General features: G+C 38.4%; 1 pseudogene; it reads right to left on the reverse strand.

The window, feature by feature from the left end:
- Positions 1-23,906, reverse strand: LOC148742605 (uncharacterized; annotated as a pseudogene).
- Positions 23,907-24,053: the final 147 nt, after the last annotated feature.

The raw sequence follows: 24,053 nt of genomic DNA on the forward strand, positions 1-24,053 counted from the left end.
TTAGGGGTAGGGGATCGGTCGGGTTTGTTCCAATCGGCTCGCATCGCTCTTTCGCTTCAGTTTCACGGTCAAATGCATTAAAAAACATCCAAGTCCCATTCTGGTTCATCCACAGCCCTTGAAATTATCAAACGCATATTCGGAAGTAATTTTTCCATCAGAAGGGGAATCAAAAGCTTCCATACGATTCAGAGTTTATTCTCAGGGTTTGCAAAGTTCGAACGTTTGCTTCAACTCGATCATAAAGAAGGCGTAGACGTCTCAAATCATTGTCCGCGCTTAGAGCTGATACTTTCACTAATGCCTTCATGTGACGATTGATAATCTGAGTTGGGTTGCCCAAATCGTCTCTTTAGGGTGGATTTGACTAACTCGTAGTTTTTCTGCTGTTATCGGTAGCCCTCGAATGGCTCCTGTGGCTGACGCTTCCAAACAATTTCCCAAATAATTGAATTTGTCAAAATCCGATAAACCAGGGTTCTCACCGACAGCAATTACAAACGAGTCTTAGAATGGTTTGAAAGAAATTGGATCACCTTAGAATTTACTTCTTTAGATCAATCTTCGATACTTTTGCCTTTCCGATTCCCAGATTTTCAGTGAACGAATTAGAATTAGAGAGAGGAATTGACATCACTGTATTTGCGGCCCTTTCCAGTTCAACTGCGTTTATGGTTTCGTCAATATCCACATCATTTGATAAATAGATTCCCTGAAGTTCCCAGTTTGCTGGATTTCATCCTCGCTATATATGCTCTTCTGTCATTAAAGCCAGAATTTCGTCGTCCAGGGCTCCAAGGACATTAAATTTTTCGTAAGAGCAATCCGATAAGTTTTCAATTGATTCGCCAGAGGAGATTCAAATTTATCGAGTAATGCTTTTTATTATCCAAATGTGCTTCGTAGAGTACAAGTAACGCGCGAGATGAGTACAAATGTCACGCGATAATTGCACTCCAGAAATATCCGCGAGATTCGCCCGCACTGAAATAACAATTTAGCGTGTCGGATAATAAATCTCTTATTAGACATAGTATTCGCAGTATCGATGAGTATTTTTACTCGTTGTTTGTATTTTCACGAGCCCGTAAGGCGAGTCAAAATGCAAACAACTAGTAAAAATACTCAGCGATACAAAGCAACAAAACATGTAATAAGATATAACGTGTGATAAGCAGAAGAAAATCAACTACATTTCATCCCTACAGACCTGTTTCGTGGTTGCCCACTTATCAGGGGATTTTAATGACATAATTGATTTGGTGCGAAAAGTGTCAAGTCAGCTGTTGAGTAGGAGGGCTTTGTTTCTGTGTCGGCAGGAAGAGACGAGTTCGTTACGTTTGTTGAGTGTAGATAGGTCGGGCCGGCAGATGATTAGGAATTTCTCTTTAAGGCATAGGTTGCATCGTTTGCTTGAGCTGTTGTAGGGCAGGTGTGAAGATAGAATGCGCCAGGAGATGGAGTAGCCGATGCTGTCGTCTTTTAAGTGTCCAGATGTGTTTACTGAGTTCGGTAGCGTTGCGGTGTTTTGTGTGTCGGAACGATAAGGTGTGGCTGTTGTAGCGGGTCTTGAAGTCGATTACAGTAAGTCCGATGTATGAATCCGTCGAGTTGTCTTCACGTGTGACGGTAGCTTGGTAGATAACAGATTGTTAAAGGCAGTTTCCGTCTAGCGGACATGAGTTTTCCTGTCAGCAGTTGCATTTCCTGAGAGAGGAAATTCTTAAGTGAGTCAAATTTTCGGGTCTCGGAACCATGTAAGAAATCCAAAAGTAAAAGAAAGAAACTAGAATCCTAACTCCGTAAAAATAATGTCATTGAAATTCACAATAGGTAGTTGAATTAAACTCCTTAAACTTGAAATTCCAAACTGAGGAATTAGACAACAACAACCCAAACTAAACTCCGTACTGAAAATAAGTAAAAAAGACTCAGATACAAGAGCAAAATGTACACGCCGGCCTCTTTTCAATATCAAGGCCAAGCCCAAAGTCCCCAACGCGATAAACCAGTTCACAAAAAATCACGCGCGCCAGGCGTGAAAACAAAATAGCGGGAAAGGGAGAGGGGAGAAGCGAAATTGAAAGTCAAAAATGAAAGAAACTTCTACAGAGAGCCTTCGTGAACAGCTGCAGTTTTGGAAATCCCTCTCTGGATTTCCTAAAAGACGTGAAACATAGAAACCCATGCGATCCGGAATTGGATTTTTCAATTGAAATCCAGCTTGAGAACGGTTTTCTCAACGTCGTATTCTGTTTTCAGATTCCATGTTTTACCTTAAGGTAACCTCCTTGAACTTGTTCTACTATTAAACTTTTTTTGAAACTTGGTATAATTAACATTCATGAAAAAAAAGGGGGTCACCGTGCTTGTTTACACGTCAGCAGGCTCTTAGAATGGGATATTTTTACTGGTTGTGCGTTAAAGACTCGAATCACCTTCATCAGAATTTAGCTTTGGTAACTTGAAAGACACAAAATTATATTTTGAAATTAAAGCTTCTTTTATTAAAATAAGCAGTATTGATTCATTTTAGCTGTTTTTGATCGCCTGGTTGGGGGGATTTTGCACTTTCTCGGACAGTTCCATTGTTAGCTTGAATCCTCGCCTTGGCCAAAATACACCAAATACGGAACTATTTTCCAAAAAAAATCATGTTCTACAATCAAACCTTTTTCTTCCTCAAATATGTTTTTTATTAGACTGTTTTTAGCAAACACCTGCGAAAAAAAAGTAGGTGTCACCGCGCTTGTTTCCTCACAAACTGCCCTGAAAAGTGGACATAGTTTTGAGATCGCAGTCATCCCATGTCACACGACGCTCCTATCCCCACATTTTCCCTTTCACTATCCTCTTTCCACAGCTTTCTTTCGCTTTCTAAATCTTCCAGACATGATTCCTTTGGCAACTTTTCAGTTTGGGGCCTTACTTCCCTCTCGCGAGCCTTCAGCGTGGACTCTCAATGTGATGAACTCAACAAATATTTCTGCGGATATTTTTGCTTTAACACGCCTGGGGAGACTAAGTCGCTTTTTCAACCCCTGATGAGCCGGATAAGAGCAAATGTAATTCACTGGAATTATCGCTCTATTACTCCTTAGCTTATCAACTAAAAATTAATCTCTTTACCTATCTGTCTCTTTTTTCTTTTGGTTAAATTCCAAGGAAGGAAAATCTTAGCAATTCTAAAGTGGATGATGATCGACACTATTTTCTGCTGCCTCTTATTACCTATTTAACTATATATCTATATTCATTTGGTAGAGTACTTCTGTCAGAATAAAGACCATCGTTAATGTCGGGAGCGGGAAGATAAATATGAAAGTCATACCAACCTTAAAGCTAGTTCATGGCTTGCCCTGTTTCCAGTGGTGCTTGTTAGAAAGTGTCTGTGATCGGTATCTTTGCTCCCCAACAGCAAACTCAGTTTATACTAACGCGATAGCTTTCAATTGCCTGGCTTCGACTGCCTTGCTGTGAGCAGTTTCTCTTTGCCTCATCTATACAGGCATATATTTTTTTATGATATTCGATTTATTTAATGGCGTGAGAATTACTTTCTTACGAGCACATTTTGCTCTTAGCCTTTTAGGACTCAGTGAGCGTGGAGAAGTCAAGCAATAAGACACTTGAAAACAAATGCGTGTTAAAAATGTTTCCAGTCTCTGGCTAAACAAAGCGCTAAAAAAAATGACTCTTGTAGACATTCACGATCAAGAGAAAGAGAACATACTTACAAGAGAAAAAGCATAGGCCGTTTACATTTACAGCAACACTTATTCACCAGAAAGTTTCAGTGGAAAGTTTAACTTACCACTCCATACATTTTCCAGTAAAAGGAGCTTATCAAAGACACTTGATAGAAAACTTGCTGAAGAAAAACTGTGCTTAAATCCTTAAGCATTGTCCTTGCCAAGTCATCTTGAACGCTTTTTTCAACTCATCATTAAACTACAGGTGCACTCTTCAGAAATTTCCTTGTGAAAGTCCTTCCAGGTCAAAAGCTCAGTTATAATCGCCACCTATTCTACACTAAGAGGTTTGCAAGAGAAAACGTATCCAGGACAAAGCGTGACAGAACCAAGTGATAGTTTTAAAACAGATCTCCCTTCGTTGTTCGTTAGAAATTTGTCACAAATGGCATCATGATGCTTCTTAACTACTCAGCTGGAAAACCCTGACATGGACCAATCTTACACATTCAAAAGACTTCCTTTGAAATATAGCGCGACTTAAAAGTCATGTTACTTCTCTCAATATCGGTCATGATCATAAAGTATGAGGACAAATCGATTATATCAATGAACGGATCCTTCAGTTTGCGCAAAGATTTGTGGGATCGCCACTGGTCAAACATTGTAAGCTGCTAGAAGGAGACATTTGGCGAAAGGTTGCGTTGACGTTAAAAAAGAGCGATTTTATTGGTAGATAATAATAATAACAATAAATTAAAACCTCTCTGGCGCTGGAATCATACGGAGATGTTCTCTCGCGCTTTGTAATCTTACAATCAGTAATGATATTATAATTGCGCTTTACAATCAGCAATTATATTATGGTAATTAAAATTAAAATATAACTCATAAAACTAGGTGAGCTCAGAATTAGATAGAACTATTCTAAAGCTCTAAGCCTCTTGGAATGGGTGAGTTTTAAGAAGTCTTTTGAAAGATTGTACATTATCTGCATAACGGACCGACGGTAACTTATTTCATAGAGTTGGTGTAGCTGCGGTAAGAGATCAACGGGTTTTAACGGTTTTTTATCATAAATGGATTAAGATAACCTGATACGAGGGAAATTTAAGTTTTTTTTCGAATAAGCACGAAATATGTTATAAAACATACCAGTAAACTTCTCTCCTTGCGTAAGGTTTATCGGGTGAAATCATCATCGCGTAGTGGTCTCGAAGTATTACAAACTCAGCCATACATAGCTAGGAAATTACTCAATAAAGTCTTCTCAGTTATATTTATGTGTCTTAAGCCTGTTTTCGTACTTTTCAACGTTTCCAATAAACAATTTACGGCGTGTGACAATATACCTCTTCTAAGGACAAAAGTCGTTGTCACCGGAAATGGAAATCGTTTTATCAAGCTGTTGCTCCGCTTTGGAGGGATAAAATAAGCGAAGAAAAACATGAGAAAATTCCTAGATCAAGTGATACTTTGTTTGAGAAAAATCTAAGGTTTTTGAGTGGCCACTCTTTTCTTCGAACTCCTCAGGGGATCTTATCAGGGACATTAAGATAGTGGGAACTCGAGCAGAAGCTCTGGACATTTATTTAGTTGTGCATCGCTCCTTAAGCAGACCAAGCTAGTTGAATCTCAATTTGTAAGATTTCTTTCAAAATCAAGATATGTGGTTATAAATAGAAAAATTAAAAGATGGTCTCTTGATTTGATTGTCTTTGAAACTCTAAAAGAAGCACTTTGCTTGAAATTTATGCTCACCTTTTTAATTTTGAGTGCTGAACATTACTCGCAGGACGATCGGTTAACACCATATTAAAACAGAAAATACTTTGACGTGCTTAAAGAAACGGTAGTTACAATAATAAAGTTCATGATGATGAAGATGGAAACGAAGTTTATTAAAGTGATTAGCTAGCAATGAGACGTTCACAGGACTTGCGAGGCGAGGCGACAGAAACCTTACACAGAATACAGATGCGCTCACGCATAGTTTGGTGATAAGTAACTGTGGTGCACATTTTAGTAAAATGACAATAAATACTTTGCGGTTGGCACACAGTATGCGACTCTCCGTGGAACTGTACTATTGTCTCCCTTATAAAAAATTTTCAGTCTTGCTACTAGGCTGAGCCACCAATATTGCAGAATCATATCTTAGGCTTAGAACAGAAAGTAACACCAACGGATGGGAAGTATCACTACTAGCTACTTCCTCCGGATTGCATGATACATATACTCTATAGTCCATTGCAGGTTCAACAGGGGATCGCTGCAGGTTATCAGTAGCACTGGACCTCGTCAAGGGCAGTGCAAAGGCCTAGTACAGACGCAGAACTTCCTAAACTACCCCCAGTCAACTCGCACGGCCCGAATGCATCTGAAAATTCATCAACGAGGCAGAAAAAAAAGCCCTGTAGCCAGCCAAGCTATTTAAGTGGCTTAGCCTAGCTATAAGGGTGAAGAGAGTGTAAGGGGTACAAAGGAACATTAATGAGATTTATCTTTTCATGCTCAGCTGTTGTTGAAGTGAGGTTGGTAGAGATAAACTGTAGTTTTCACCCTTTCGATTAACATCATTATCAGAGTGAAAGTATTTAGCCTCTTATAGAAAAGGAGGAAAAGGTCACACGACGGCTTCTCAAGATCGAACGGACACTGCAGAGAAATCTCAAGCTCAACGATTCATTCAGAATAGCCTTAAGTGCCATTCCTCTATCCCCTTCCCAGTCCTCGTCGGGCAAGAACTTGTACATTCCAATCTAAGAATTTTTTTTTATTCAAATTTTTAAACCTGAAAAAAAAGAAAATTTTCTCAACTGCTGTAATGTCATAATGATGAAGTGGCCCTTCACCTTAGACCAGACGTAAAATACCAAACTAGACGATAAAATCTTCCCTCCCCTGTATCATTTGCCCCTCGGATATCTAACAATGGGAATACCCATACATTACGTCTTTACATCTTTCATCAAGGAGTTTCAAAAGTATAAAAGAGCGGATTTCAAATCGTCCAAAATATATGACTGGTTGATACGGATTTTACCAATATTTCTTAAGACATGAGCGGTTGATCTACCAGCGGGTAAGTCGCAGTTTCCATTCGATCGATACTTTTACGTGTTTACCTTATACGTTTGTGACAGCTCATCAGTTGCTACCACAGAAAAAGTCTTCAACCAGGTTATAAGTTATTTTGATTGTAAACTGACTTGTGATCCGTAGTTAATCAATTTTTATTGTATATATGCAGTTTAAATCATAAAACTCTCTCATTTAACTTAGAAGTATTTTCCATTTTTTTCCAAGGTACGCATGTGTGCGCATGTGTGCATACCGATCGGACGTGTGATTTTGTAGTCCTGTGTTACACTTGCTATAACATCGATTTTCAACTTACAATTATGCCAGATACAGTTAAATCATTGAAGAAAAGCAACAATGAATTGAAAAGGCAGCTTGAGACTGCCAAATGCAATCTCAAAAAGATAGTTATGTTGACGTAGAACGAATAATCAATGATGTGTCAAAAGTTAAATCCATTTAATAGTAGTGTATAACTTATGTATTCTATTTATTGTCATGTGTTTCTATTTCTGTATTTTTATCTCATACTGTCATTTCTGCTTTTAAATTAATGATTTAATACTTATTTTCTGTTTCTTGTATATTTATTGAATCTTTTGTTGAACCGAAATCTATGTAACATGTTTTAGCGTCCACACACTGCCCGCCGAGACTAGCTATGCTATTTGTGGGTAGTGGTTGATTATGTTAAGTTAAGTTTAACGCCATTAGAATAAAGGAAACATTAGGAAACATTAGGTACTCGTACCCTTAGGGTTTCTGCCATCTCAGAGAAGACAGAGTATGTCTCTAGTTCGGAAGACCGTTACAGTTAGCTTACGTGAAGTGTGATTTGTGCGCACGTGTTTAAGGAGATTTATAAGCACGCGAGTGTCTGTGTGTTACCTTTTCGCGATTCGCGTTAGGGTTATAGTGAAAGGTTATTGGCAACCAGCAGGTTATAAATGATTTATCTGTCCTCACATTGAAAGATTTGTGTTGCTTGAAGAGGCGTTCAAAAGCAGTGGTGCCAAAACTTGATCAATAATGCACGCGCTTCCATGAGTAGGAATCGGTTGTTGTCATTTTTCAATACATGCATTGGCTGAAAGCACGTCAATAAAAGCCAAACAATGCGGATATTGGGTGGGAACTCATTTTCCCTGTCAACTTTCATACTTGCCAATACTCTTTGACAATTTACTGGCTGACGATGTTATAGCTTCGTAGCGCTACTCACTTAGTAAGTAAGAAGGTAAGTGAGTAACTTTATTTAATGGGGGTCACACATGCATATGACAGAACTAATGAACTGACGACTCAGTGGCCCTCAAATAAAACGAAACAAAAACATATATCATATAATAAATATAGAAGTAAATTCAAAATGTATAAATAGGTCGATTTAAAAATGTGAAAATGTAAAATATGAAAAGGTATCACAATAGTCGAAATAAAAATTAAGAATTATTAGTCATAGCTTATACAATCCATAAGCTACTATAGATGGAGGTTGCCGAGACCTAAAAGTCATATGGATAACTTACAATGGCGAATGCCTAGTGTGTTGAAACACATAGATATCTATAATCAAATGATTTGGAAAACATTAAATCAACTTCCTGTTTACTTAGAATGTCCTTTTTTAATGATGCTTTAGATTCTCTAAGTGCTCTAGGAGAGGAATTCCTTTCCTTAATTGAACGCACGGTGAAACTTCGGCCATCCTCAGTAAAATTCTTATATGTCGGGCACCTTAGATTTAACCTGCTATATCGAGTGTTCCTATTATGAATATCTGAGTTTGTTTTCAAAATATCGTTCGTATATTTAGGAGTGTTCTTCTTTATTCTCTTCTAAAGCAGTGAGCTTCTGTTGATGTATGAGTCTTGGTGGAATGGGATCCAATTTATGGTTTTAAATGGGTTTACTGATCTTGATTTGGGAGGCGGATCCAGAATTACTCTTACTGCTCTCTTTTGAAGTTTTAAAATGTTGTCTAGATTAGCCTTCTTTGTAGATGATCAGACACTTGATCCATATTAAAGGGTGGGTTTGATTACTGCGATAGAGTACGTTTCCCGCTGTGGGTGATTTAAAAGGGGGCTGAGTTGCTTTAGAAGCCCAATTTTCTTAGATATCTTTTTAAATAAAGTACCAGTAAGTGCATCATAGTTCAAGTCCTGGTCAATCTCAAAACCCAGGAGTTTATGGATCCTAACTTGCTCGATCTCGGTATAATTTTGGTGGATATCAGGACTTCCTTTTGCTATCCACGCATTTGAGCACATCCGCATTGAATTTGCGCACTAAAAATGCTGTATTATTATTATTATTACTATTATCATTATTATTATTATTATTATTATAATTATTATTATTATATCCGACCGCTTCCTTAAACGCTTGCCGGTCGATAACATGGATTTATTTCGTTTCACTGAGGAACATTTTGTTTCTTCTAGCTCAATTTCCAATGTTTTCTAAATCCTCAGAGATATACATTTCCATCGATGATTTATCATTATTCCAGGTTGTACCATATGAAAGGGCTGCGTCATCCGCGCAAATTTCAATGTCAGAATTAATAACATACGGTGGCAAGTCATTAACAAAAAGCTAGAACAATATAGGTCCAACAATTGAACCCTGGGGTGCTCCTTGTTTAACTGACATAAGAGAGCAAATAGTACTATTAACCTCAACAGACTGACTCAGATACGATTCAAACCACTTGACAGTTCGAACAGTTCGGCAGTATATTCCAATCTTATCTAATGGAACTTTATGGCTTACCAGGTCAAAGGCCTTTTTGAAGTCAATGAAAGATAAGGCCTGATACTTTCTCACTATCCACGTGAAACAGAAATTTGTCAGTGAGCTTGATGAGAGCCGTCTCCGTCAAGTGATTTGGTCGGAATCCTGATTGCACTCGATAAAACAAGCCATTATCTTGTAAGTAAGCAAGTAAAGAGTTTGCTGCGAGCCTTTCGATAACTATATAAATAACTGAAAGGACCGAGATTGGCCTGTAATCGTTGCAATCATCCCGAGGTCCACCTTTATACTTAGGCCCTTCGTGCAAAGATAAAAAAAAAAAAACAACAACAACAACAAACAAAAGAGAAAATAGGGAAAAAAGCGATTCGAGGAGTCTGGCAACGGCGTGAGCGCGTGCGTTAGTGCCAGGATCATACTCAACTGATGCATGCTTGCGTATGCTGCATTCTCTCCTTCCGTTTTGTTTGCTGTAAAAAAGTGAAATAGCGAAAAAACAAACTAGAGGCCGAACTCCGTAGAAAATATGTAATTAAAATGATCACAACACTCGTTTTGAATAAAACCCCTTTCACTTCGTAAAAATTCCGAACTGAGGGATTTAAAATAAGCGCGAGTTAAAACTCAAAGACAACAACAACCGAACGTAGACTCGTTGACTCGTCTCAACTCTTAGCTAGATAAATTGCTGCCGCATACGCAACTTCTGATCCATCTCCAAAACCGTGTAATTGAATTGAAACTACGCTCTCGTCTGAAAGATAACATCTTTGGATCTGGATACATTCGGCCTTTCACAGATTCGATAACCATTGCGAGTACCTCAAAAAAATTCCCTCATCGAGAGGGGCATCCCATCCTAATCTTTTCCTGAAGTAATTTGTGGTAATCTTTACATCTACATTTAGCTAAAGAGATACCTTTGTTTTTAGACAGATTGAAAATATTCCATTCCTCTAACATATTTCTGTTTTTCTCTTAGGTTTTCTCTTAGATAGTTTGGGATTGCTGCAATAAGTTGAAAATATTTTAAATAGTTTAGTTCACATTATATTTCCTTTGAAAATTTTCTAGAGATAAGAACTTACCGTCTCTATTTAGAAAGTCCTGTATGAAATAAATTACTTTTTCAAACAAATATTTCAAGAAAATAGATTTGCTCTCTATTGTAATTTCTTTACTGTTCCAAACAATAAATTCACTAATGTATACATCAGGATAACCACTGCGTAATTCCTTGAAATAGTCTAAAATTTCGCTATAAAAAAAAGTGGCATTTTTTTTTCTTAAGTGCTTAGAGTTGTAATTACATTTCAGTAGGAAAGATAATCCTCCATGTTTATTAAAATAACTATTATGAATAGCCTGCCAGGTCTCATTTGTGAAATTTGGAAACCTGCCTAACCAGCTCAAGTATAGTGATTTTATCACAGTGTGGACAGCGTTAGCCCTTCGTCAGAGCAAATGGAGGAATTGTGGGTTGTGTGTGTGTTTATGTGCAGAAAGTGGAGCTACGCTATTGGTGGGAACATGGTGACGAGAAAAACAAGAATGAATGAATGGAATGAAAAACGTTCGTTGATAATATTTCAACTGAGGCATCAGTACCTTTTCAGTAGAGTTATTTCAGTCCTACTTAATCAGACCTGACCTTGATTTACATTTGTGTGAGACATTTAAAGTATACTTGTACCCTACATCAAAAGCAAAGAAAACGATTTTCACTTAAACAGTATACTTAAAGTGTACTTCAAAAATGGTACTGCAGTTGTTCTTAACTAAGTGCAGTACAATTGAAGGGTTATTGAAGTATGATTGCAGTATAACTATTATTGATGCAGAGTGCAGTATGCTTGTAGTATGCTTGAAGCAAACTTCAAGGTTAACTTTTTTGGTAAGGGATGCGGTCCGAATTTTCCTTCTGTGACGTTTGTAGTGCTGACTGTCGATCAATAAGTTGGGCGCGGTAGTGACCCACTTGAACGACAGAAACAGTGTGACCACGTTTTTCGAAAAGGTAGCAAAGTGACCTTGATTTGTCGAAAAAGTCAGTCACCAACACATAAACGACGAAGTCTTAGAAACTGAGAAAAGGGAATGGATTTCTTGAAATAAGATGCATGCAAAGATGCAGACAGCAAGTAATTATCTGAGTCTAGGTTTGTAATACTCACTAGTGCATAAATCGTTACCCAAGGAGTTGAACTAAGGGCAACCGAGAACAAATCCAATGGGAAACCGGATTACAAGTCCAGCACCCTAACCACTCGGCCACGCTGCCTCCGGAGAGTAAAAGAATGAATTACATACACTTAAAGAAATTCTTTGTTAACTACCATGCTTTCATGACAGTAGGAGAACTGCAAGCCGAGTCAATGCGTCGGCTTGGGTTGTTATGTTTGTAAATGTTAGGTGAAAAGTAATACAAGAAGTTCTAAGAGTGATAACGATGAGATTTTTTGCAGTGGCCGGCAACTCTTGTTCAGCTATGAGTTCGTTAATCGTATTTTTGACATGTTTTGATTAATGGAAGTGAGATCTTTGTCAACCTTTCAAAAAAAAGAGGTGTCAGAAAGTTTCCGCAAAGCTTCTTTTTGGTAGAGGTCGGTCCGCCAAACAACTTCTGTGCCGCCCTTGTCGGCCGCTTTGATAACAAAGTCTTAGCGTTTTATTAGGCTTTTTAGTGCTGGCCACTCTTTAGAGGAAAGATTGGGAAATCTAGCGCTACGATTGAATTTAAAATTGATTTTCAAAATTCTTAAGAAGTCTTACTTATAAAACACGTCTCTTTCCCATTGTTGGCAATACCATAACCCTGAAAAATTTTCTCAGCGTGAGCCATACCGTTGGTTCATTACATGAAAATCCACAGGACACAGCGTTGTAATGTCATTTTTGAGAAATTCGGTATATAAGCGACATACTTCAGACTCAAGAAATCAGGACTCCCCTGTGTAGTTGTTGCTTTGCGTGTGTGCATAATTCTGTCAGTGCGTGCTTGTACATGCATGCGTATGTTTATACTTACAATATTGAATGCTGCAAATTAGCACCAACATAATCAACAATACTCCAAACTTGCGAGACATGGCAGACAAATCTAGATAATATAAAATAAAGAAATTATACGTTAGCCCATTTGTGGGTTTTTGTGTTCTTTTGTAATTCTTCTTATTGCGAGGAAAACATATAGGTAACAACACTGACGAATGTGTGTCGTTAAATTAACTTAGGCATGGAAAAATGGCAGGGGTCAATGGCTCTAAACGTAACTAAATATGAAGATAAAATCTCGCGGAACGATGAACAAACAAGAGGGAGATATAAAAAGAAAACTGACAGTAACACCTTAACTTTTGCCTATTTCCTCCATTTGTTTTCTAAGTCGGAGTTTACCTTTCTGAGGAAGTGTCTTCACAAGAAGCTCACGCAAATAAAATGTCTCGCAATTCTATATAAAGGAGTTGTTTTATGGCATTGAACATTTCATTAGACATGCATCAGTGACAAAATTAACAATTTGATTGCATTCCGCAGCCCATTCAGTTTGCTCATGAGGCCATGATATCTTGCAGACCGCTTCATGGTGTTTATTCAAGTGTCTCAAACAAGAAGGTCCTTATTTTTAAATATACCCTTTTAGTGATTAACACCAGAAAGAGAACTTGTTACTGAGGGTATATGTAGGAAACTGTAGAAATGAACGTTTTTGTTAATTCTATTTCGAATGAAATTAAGAGACAGTCTTTTCAATGGAAACTACGATAGAAAGAAAGGTTGGTGGCATGCACGAGTGATAATGTTGGGAAGCTATGCCTTCTGAAAATTATCGGGTTATCACTAACCGCTGTAAGGTTGTCATTAGACCCTGTTATTTTCTCATAATAAACCAGTCAGTTGTTACTGCAAGGTAGATAATTACATGAGTAATTAAAACATAGCCTAACGATAAACGTATAAATGCAGGTAAGCACAACTTTCCTACTCTATCGCTGGTGCATGCAACCAAAAATTGTGCATCACTAACTTCCTATCCAAGTACAATCGTAATAATACTGCGTTATAGTCAACATATGTTCAACGCCTATGCAATGAATGTAATTCCATCTTGAAGAGTCCATCGAAAAGTTTGTGCAAAGTGCAAAACAACACACTGAGTACAGTATTCGTTATAAGTAGGGTGACTAGCAAAGAAAGGTCGGTGACATGTACAAGTTTTAATGTTGGAAAACTAACATCATCACTCGGGCATGGCACCAACCCTTATTTCTTAGTCACGTTTCTTATAATGAGAACTTTTGGTTTGCGCACTACAGAAACTTTTTACTATGCTCGCCAAGATCATTACTTGGACAGCTCTTGGAGAATTATCAGCGGTTATCACCTACTGCATAAGGTTTAAGCTGTAGGACCTTGTTGCTTTATCACAAAAGAGCAGTCCATTACTGTTACTGCAAGGTAGATAATTGATTGTGTTCTTTAGAAATAGCCTAACCTAATAAAATGATAAATATAAGGAAGCATATATATACAGTTTTCATATTCTATCACTGGCGCCGGGGAAAGCTGTGCTTTCCTTTAATACTTACAATTAGTGATCAGAACTTACTTATGTGGTGCATTTTATAATTAGGTGCGATTTATGGTCATTCACTTGAGATTTCTTTTGCACGTGGCTGTGCAATTTGAGTCCAATCGACATGCATCAGTGACAGAGTTGGGAAGCTGTGCTTTCCTTTAATAGTTATAATTAGCGCACCGACAGAGATGGAAAGCTGTGCTTTCCTATAATAATTATGATAGGCAAAAAGACCTTCCTTATCTTTTTCTGGGTTATCACTCGAAGGAAACAGGGAAGTTTTAATTTTTTGAGATAATAACGCGCATGTGGACAAAGACAGAGTGGTAGAAACTTCCTCGTATAAAACCAGAAACAACTGCGAAGGGAAAGATCTAAATAATCTACAAACCTGAGGCCAGTTTCTTAAGAAATTAAATGCAGCTATAACGTAACCAAAGTAAAGCGCGCGCTCTTACTGGTCAATTCAGCGTCCACCATTTGCCTATTAGTGTACGCTGCTGACGTGAGTAGATGCAAAAGCTAGTTTTCCGCGCGCGCTTGTTTTTTCTGGTCACGCAAGATTTGTTAAATAAAAGAAAACTCTTTTGCTAGAATGTATCAACGATATGTTATAAAACAAATGGTAAACGCTACAGCGTTCACTGTTGAGTTATTAATGCACTTGGGGAGGTTTGCTGAGCACTCACGAAGCTAGAGTCGCTGTCGGCTATCGCCTCGCGCAACTCTTACGCCTCTTTCGTGTTTAGCAACCACGCACGTGTATCTATAACTCATTTTATTAAAAACTGGATCATTGGATAATGCAATTCAAGACTTTTTATTGGCTCAGCCATTATGGTATATGAGCCAGTATACCATAATCTAATTTCTGTACATTGTGAAATCCGGTTTCTTCTCACAAAATAAAGTCGAGAAGATTCTTGGGGGCGTTTTTTTAATAAAACAATTATTCCACTCTCGCTTGTTGGATATGAGATGATTATAGCCAACTCGGCGCTACGCGCCTCGTTGGCTATCTATCATCTCATATCCAACAAGCGAGAGTGGAATAATTGTTAAATAGTTCACCTCATTATCGTGAAATTTTCTCCGGTTCTTATTGGTTTAAATAGATCACGTGACGCGATAGTGTTCATCCGTGGAGAGACACTATCAGCCCATAAGGCCCGCCCGCGGAAAATACCCGGATGGATAGTGCCCGTCCGCGGAAACGACCTGGATTGATAGAACTCATCCGTGAAAAGTTTTGAATAGTTTGACGGCCGCGAAGTTAGGCAGATTGGAAAAACAGTGACTTTTCAATTCTGACAGGTATAACGTATCATTTAGCCAATGTACGGTTGCGAATTATTGACATTTTTGACAAGCTGTAGGCGCGGAAGAAAATGTAGAGGTGAATAATAAAAACAATAGAGTGTTTATGTCTCGGAGCTATTGGTCTGTAGTTGCCCCTTGGAAATTTGATGTTCTTAAAACAAGCATATTTCTTTTAAGAACATTAAATTTCCGCGGGGCAACTATCAGCCGATAGTTCCTCGACAGAAAGACTCTATTGTTTAAATAGTGTACGCTGTGGTGTTTACCCTTTGTTGATTTGTGTTCGTTTCAGGTTTCATGTTTTTTCCATCTTAAATCTTGTACTGAATTGAGAAGGAGCCACCAGTACTCCGTTCTGGTATAGCTGCCTGACCCAAACTGAATGCAGAGTAGATTGAGCTAACAAGCGAAGCATTGTTTCACTCTTTGAGCATAATTATAAGTTTAGATAATTTAGGTAAGCAAAAATTTCCGACTTGGGGCCAGGTGCACTAGGAATTTTTTTTTCTTGCGAGAAAATCTATCATCTGTTTAGTGCGACAAGAGTGTCTGGTGCATTATTCTCACACATTTTCAACATGGTAGTCCTACCATGTGGTTGCAGCGTCTCGAATAGAAAAGTTCAAGTCCATTTTTTTTCTGTAATGCCATGCGGCACTTATTTAATGCAATGTGAACTAGAAAAACTGGGAATTGAAAGATTAACCTTGACTTTTTGATATACAATTTCTATTTTTGTATTTTATGTAAGAATGAGAGGACCTTTTGTCCAGGGTGTAGATCCCTATGAATCGCACCACTTTCTCTGATTTATATTTTTACTATTCCATGCTTCCACCGGACCGAGAGGTACGCCTAATTATTCCGTTACATAGGACTTTCATGGAATGCATCAAAACTCCTATTTATCCAAAAACTGCTTTTGAAGTTGAACAATTTTTGTTTTACGAAGTTAAGTGCTCGCGCCAAGTCGGTTACAGAGCCTTACAGTTCGGAGAAACTGTGATAGATTTGAGTGAAAATTGTTAATCCCCGACTTAACATAAGCAGCAATGAGCAAAACGATTGCAGAAAAGCGTAGTTTTCCACCTCTTTTGTTGATGCATTTCATTCAGCCAAATTTGTGTGACATCAAATGTATTCCATGCTGCCATGCATTTGCCAGATCACACATGACGTCATAATGTAGAAGTTGAGGCACCGAACGAGTTACTGGTATTCTTATCGCATTTTGCCTTCTACTATGATCTCTTACTTTCAAGCTCATTAATAATTCATCAAGTTACAAACCAATTACAATACGCAAATTTGGCCACATGTGTGCATTTAGAAACCCCGATGAAACACTGAGCAGAGGCTTTTCCACTATACTTTGATGAAATATCAAACCCTAGAGCTTGATAAAATGTCAAACCCCAATTCCCCGTAAGATGCCAAAATCAGTCAGAAGAATTTCATTGTTCTTGGCTAATAATGCACGATTGAGAAGCAATTTCAGAAACTCGTGCTTCGTGTTTCAACGGGGTTTTCAAACACTCGAAAAAACTAGCACTCGGCCTACGGCCTCGTGCTTTCATCACTTTTCTCGTGTTTGGAAACCCCGATGAAACACTCGCACTCGTTTTTGAAATATTACTTAACAGACACGAGCTAAAGTGGAATCTCTTTTTTCAGTATGTACTGCAAAGCCAGTTGTTGTTTATGGCGACGTCATCTACGTCTCAGTCCTCTAATAGGTCACTAGTTATAACCAATCAACATGCAGGAGATCAATCTGATATAATGATATTATCATCAACTGGCTAAGGCTATTTCCTTTGTGGTGAACGTTTCCAGCTTTACGCTAAGAAAGTTCTTCCACAATGCCTTTGATCAAAGACTCGTCTCAGAAATAAAATGAATTTCCTGTTATTTCAGGAAATGTGACAGATCAGCTGCTTTAAAGTGAGTAAAGTCACCTTGCTCAATAAAGCATGGTTTCCAACTTATTAGGCACCAAAGAATATCACGGGACTAACGCCCTTCTGTAGACTTTTTAATTAGAAGTTCTTATCAAAGACATAGAGACAGGTTGATTCTATACACAAGCAACAGCAAAGAAAGCTATGCTTTCTTCCAAATCTCAGCGAATCAGTAGGTTCTTGTGACCGTGGCGTCAGTAGACGTGCGAGGAGAGAGAAGTTATGCTTGCAAAGCGTATAAAGGGTCTTGGGAATTTCCCTGAGGACTTCTACGGCCAATAGCATTTCAGTCACGAGAGTGCGGAGTTATCCGATTTACTAATTCGACGTGCGGTGGCCTAAGTTTACGCAAATGAGAATAGACTGCTTATTTCAGTCTATAATTATCTAGGTGATGCTAAGTCGGTCAACTTTGGAATACTAATTTTGGTGCTAATGAGCATGTACAGTATCTGATATTGTACCTGTAAGTAAAGACATACTCACGCTCATGTACACAAACACACAAACTAAATTTCACACAGACGCTCTGTGTACAATGCTTATGCTGAATAATCCCCCCTTTTCTTTTTCAAATCTACAATTTATCAAGTTTCTTGAAGATCCCAAGCTTGTATCACTATACTATCATTATTTTGTCTCGGACCTAAGGTATAAGAAAAAGATAAAAGAAAATTAATTCCAGATAGCTTGAAACTGATCAGAAGACACCATTCGCGTCTTAGCTTTAGAACTCTGAAGATTTTGAGCATCAAGTGCTTGTCATGTTGGCAGAAGCCTCGCTCATCATTGCATACTCTCGCTCGTTCGCAGATAAACGAATACAAGGACAAACATAACGGAAGCATTAGAATTAACATAATATCCATTTCTCCTTTTCTCTGACTTATGACATTTAAAGTTAGTTTTTAAAACTGTGCGATAATTCCCCACCATCGTTTAAAGGCAGTGAGAAGCAAAAGATTATAAACCGTATTCTCTTAGTGAGAAGCTTTTAGTAACGTTCAATTAGAAACCGTTAGTGAAAAAGTGAATAAGGGCCTGTTTACATGGAGGTGGGGGACCCCAGGTAGGTGAGGTAGCCTGCCTAAGTGGAGTGACCCGTTTAAGTGGGACGACCCGCCTAAGCGGGTAGCCCGGTCTACCAGGTAGGGTAAGAAGCTCAAAAACGAAACAAGCGTGTTGTAAAGCTTTCCTAGCTGTCCCATACAGAATTAAAACGTTAAAACACCAAATTTTACGTCCTCTTACTAATGAAACCTCGGAAGTGATTAACTTACATTTTTACTTTGAACTCAACACTGCCGCATTCATATGTTATCGACCTATTGGTGAAAATCTTATGGAAAACAAATGACGTCCCATAAGAAGGAGTCTAATAGGAATAACAGTGATGGCAAAGCAAGTCCAAAACAGCAGAAATCACCAGAAATTGCAACGGACAGACAAGGAGTCTAAAATATTTACATTTCGGAATAATTAGCGTTGGAAATTAACCATATTTCGTTATCACTACATTTCCATATAACGTATCAAAACAGGCGACCCAAGCGTACTTTGTGATTTTGGGGTCTAAAGGTCATTAACGGCAATACCTAAAATAATATGATCGAATTTTAAGCGTAAGCGTGAGCCGTTAAGAAAAGGAAAAAATTATAAAAAATTAAGTAAAAATTAAAACGGATACATAACATATTAATTGTCCTTATCATACTTCCGTGGCCGCTGTATCGCCAACGGTCGTTTCAACGCTGTTTTGGCGACGTTCTTTGTAACTGGTGTGATGTTACCAGTCTACTGTATAAAGAAAAACAGGAGGCTGACCACTTCAACCTGTCTCGAACACCAACCATCTCCACTCGAAGGCTGATAAATTCCACAAAAGTCGACCGATATCCCTCAAATTTCCATCCGTGAGAGTGCTTTATCAATACCTAATAATAATGCTGCTCGAACGGGTAGGTATTAGCAAAGCGTTAAAAGGACTGTAAACGACAAAGCGGCTGAGGAAAAAAAAGTAAGGAGACTCAACACGTTATATTCGTTGCTTTTATTATCCTTTTTAATTTTCTTAATTTTTTTCTTTTTTTCTTTTTTCCTTTTTTTTTTAACGTCCCATGCTCACGCTTAGAATTAGATCTTAATCTTTTAGGTTCAAAACAGGTTCAAATTGTCAATGGTACGTTCCTTGCGTAACCTAACACCGTGTAACACATCGCGTTGCGCTTTTATAAATAAGCACAAACGTTTCCGAGAATAAATCTTTCGTCTTTCTCGAGACGTCAGCTTGGGACGCCTATGCTTAAAGTCCCTAATTACAAGCGCAACAACAACCTCGACAAACTTCACCCCGGCGCCACAGGGTTGAAAGATTGTATGTAAAGGCATTTTATTTTCCGAGCACGGCCAGGCGGGTTACCTCACCTACCTAAGGTCCTCCACCTCCGTGTAAACAGGCCGTAACTCATAACTTTATCTGTGACCTGTGACAGTGTGAATCAGTGACGCTCAACTTATCCCGTTTAACGTCATCATCATTTCGTTGCAAGAGAATATCAACTCTCAGCTGATATTCTCATGTGCGTGATCCTCAGCATCAATTTTAGTTAATTTTATTACCCTGTCCGTCAAAATCAAATACAGAAGGAAATTCCATTCATCGGAGTTATCGCTCTCTCTATTGATCAATAGTTCATTAATTAAAAATTCATCTCTTTACCTATCTGTCTATTTTTTCTTTTAGTTAAATTTCAAGGAAGGAGAATTTTAGCAATTTTAAAGAGGATGCTGACAGACATTATTTTCTATTGAATAAAGGGGTAAGTTTCTAAAGAAACTGTGATTCTGCGTCGGTGGGGGTAACAAGGTCATTTGGTAATATCAACTAAGTTGAAATTGTAAATTGGCCACCATAAAGGGTTAAAAAGCTGACGTTTCGATCATTAGCCCTTCGTCAGCGCGAATGGAGGAATTATGGGTTTTGTGGGGGTTTTATGCCGAAAGTGGAGCTACGGTATTAGTGGGAACGTAGTGACGAGAAAAACGCTAGACCTTTTAATCTACCTAATCATTCTGACTAGCATATGGCAATCTGCGGTATTTCCTTACATTTAGGTAGCTCGGAGGGCCGCAAAACTCTTGAACAAAATTTTATCTTTCAAATGGGCACTATTAACCCCATAGGTATCAACGAACGCTTTTCATTCTACTAATCTATTCATGTTTATCTCGTTACCATGTTCCCACCAATAGCGTAGCTCCAATTTCTGCAGAAGACCCACACACAACCCACAATTCCTCCATTCGCTCTGACGAAGAGCTTATACTCAAAACGTCAGCTTTTTAGTTATTTCCTATTGCCTTTTATTACTTATTTAATCATCTATCAATATTCATTTCGTAGAGTATGTCTGTCAGAATAAAGATCATCGTCAATATCGGGAGCGGGCAGCTAAGTACGAATGTCATACCAACCCTAAAGCCATGCAGTTCATAGATTGCCTTATTTCCTGTGGTGCTTGTTAGAAAGTGTCTGTGATCGGTATCTTTGCTCTCCTAACTGACCAAACTCAGTTTATACTAATGTAGTGGCTTTCAATTGCCTGGCTTCGACTACTTTGCTGTGAGCAGTTTCTCTTTGCTTAATTGAGGCAGGCATATACTTTTTTATGATATTTGATCGATATAGTTAATGAAATCAGAATAACCTTTTAACGAGGACATATTGCTCTAAGCCTTTTAGGGCGCCGTGAGCGAGGAAAAGTCAAGTAATAAGACACTTGCAAACAAATACGTGTTAAAAATGTTTCCAGTCTTTGGCTAAACAAAGCGCTAAAAATATATGACTCTATGTGGACATTCAAGAGAAAGAGAACACGCGTATGAGAGAAAAAGCATAAGCCGTATTTATTTACAGGATTCTTACACCAGAAAGTTTCAGTGGAAAGTTACCGCTGCACACATTTTTCCAGTAAAAGGAACTTATAAAAGACACTTCATAGAAAACTTGTTGAAGAAAAAAATTTGCTTAAATCCCTAGCCATTGTCCTTGCCAAGTCATCTTGAACGTTTTTTTCAACTCATCATTCGCCTACAGGTGCACTCTTCACAACGGAAAATAAGTAATTAAAATGATCACAACACTCAGTTTTCATAAAACTCCTTTCACTTCGTAAAAAATTCCAAACTGAGGGATTTAAAATAGGCGTGAACGAAAACTCAAAGACAACAATAACCAAATGTAGATTCTTTGTCTCGTCTCAACTCTTAGATGAACTGTTGCCGCATACGCAGCTTCCGATCCATCTCCAAAATCGCGTAATTGAATTGAAATTACGCTCTCGTCTGAAAGATAACATCTTTGGATCTGGATACCTGCGGCCTTTGACAGATCAGATAACTATTGCGAGTATCTGAAAGAAAGTCCCTCGTGGAGAAGGTCGTCCCAGCCATTTTTCAGTTTGCATAGATTTTGGAAGAGTGTCTTGATCGTTGTGAAAAGAGGTGAAATTCAGCCAGTGGATCGTATAACTTGGCCACGACCTTGAATACTGTGCGCTCGTTTAAGGTAGTTCTTTAGCCACGAATTCGAGGAGATTATTCGACAAAATTCGCCGAACCTGACGCGAACAACTGTTTCAGTATAATTTCAGAGCAGAGCTGAACAACAGAGAAATTTCTAAAATCATAACAATTTAATAACATTTATTAACATCTTATTTTAACATTTTTCTCCCTGAAAATTATGTCATTGAAATTCACATTGGTTAGTTGAATAAAACTCCTTAAGCTTGTCAAAATTCCAAACTGAGGAATTAGACAACAGCAATCCAAAGTAAACTGCGTACTGAAAATAAATAAAAAAGACTAAGGTACAAGAGTAAAATGCACACGACAGCCTCTTTTCAATGTCAAGGCCAAGCCCAATGTCCCCGACGCGATTGGCCAGTTCACAAAAAATCACGCACACCAGGCGTGAAAACAAAACAACGCGGGGGGGAGAGGGGAGAAGCGAAATTGAAGTCAAAAGAGAAAGAAACTTTCTAGGGAGACCCTTCGTTGAACAGGTGCAGTTTCGCAAATTCCTCTCTGGATTTCTCAAAAGACGTGAAACATAAAAACTCACGCGCTCCGGAATTGGATTTCTCAATTGAAATCCAGCTTGAGGACGGTTTTCTCAGCGTCGTATTCTGTTTTTAGATTCCACGTTTTGCCTTAAGGTAATTTCCTTCAAATCTTTCGACTATCAAACTTTTTTTGAAATTTGGTATATTTAACATTCATGAAATAAAAAAAATGGGGGTCACCGTGCTTGTTTACACCTCAGCAGGCTCCTAAAATGGGATATTTCTCCCCGGTTGTGCGTTAAAATTTTGAATCACCTTTATCAGAATTTAGCCTTGGTAACTTGAAAGACACAAAATTTTACTTTGAAATTAAAGCTTCTTTTATTAAAATAAGCAGTATTGCTTCATTTTAGCTGTTTTTGATTGTCTGGTTGTGGGGATTTTTCACTTTTTCGGACAGTTTCGTTCTTAGCTTGAATCCAGACCTTGGCCAAAATACACCAAGTACGGAACTATTATCCAAAAAAAAATCATGTTCTAGTAAAAAAAAAAATTTTTCTTCAAAAATGTTCTTTATTAGACTGTTCTTAGCAAACACCTGAAAAAAAATTGGGCGTCACCGTGCTTGTTTCCTCACAAACTGCCGTGAAAGGTGGATATAGTTTTGAGATCGCAGTCATCCCCCGTCATATGACGCTCCTAGCCTATCGCCACATTTTCCTTTTCATTATCCTCTTTCCACAGGTTTCTTTTGCTTTCTAAACTTTCCAGACATGATTCCTTTGCCGACTTTTCAATTTCGGGCCCTACTTCCCTCTCGCGAGCCCTCAGCGTGGACTCTCCAAGTGATGGTGAGTAGGACCTACGCTTGCGTGTAGCATCCCCATAAATATGTCGATTTTTAAATCGCTATCATAAGTTAAAATTTATTTAAGAATTGGCTAGATGTTAAATGGGTGCTTTTATTGTGCAAAACAATATTCTTAGCAACATTAAATGTAAACAAACCCGCAGCGAGCTTCGTGTTTACATCAAAGATTGATCTCCCTCGCGTTGTTCCGGTGCTACCAGCCGTGGGTCTTATTTCTTCTACAGATATTTGTCTCTCCACACTCGGAGTTTGAACAGTTTATGTAGAGTAGTGATCCTAGCCCAGAGACTGTTTTTTTTACGCAGTCGGAGAGCCGTAGAGCTGCCCCACACGCTTCACAGCTGCCGTCCAAAGCCTCAGTGAGGACATTTAATTCTACAACTCGACGGCCGCGAAGTGGAAATCTACTGCAGACTTCCGGATCACGCACTTACTTTTCATTTTCTTGTTTTTCGAGAGCAGACCTGGAAGTGTCAGCCGATTTGCGGCATTCTTATTACGAATAAAAGCTTTCGCTCCGCCAAAGCGTCCCTTGTCTGTTCTTTTCACGCTAGCGGGAAGAACGGCCGCCATCCTCGATGTCGCAATGTTATGAGCAGAAAAGGTTGCGCAGTGCAAAACGAGGGAATCACCTTAAAATCCGAAATCTGGATTTCCAAAATCCAGATTTTCCAATGAAAAGCAAAGATTTCTTTGAACGCGGTTTCTTATTTCTGATTG

Source organism: Stylophora pistillata, chromosome 1, assembly GCF_964205215.1.
Source record: "Stylophora pistillata chromosome 1, jaStyPist1.2, whole genome shotgun sequence".
NCBI classification, from domain to species: Eukaryota; Metazoa; Cnidaria; class Anthozoa; order Scleractinia; family Pocilloporidae; genus Stylophora; species Stylophora pistillata.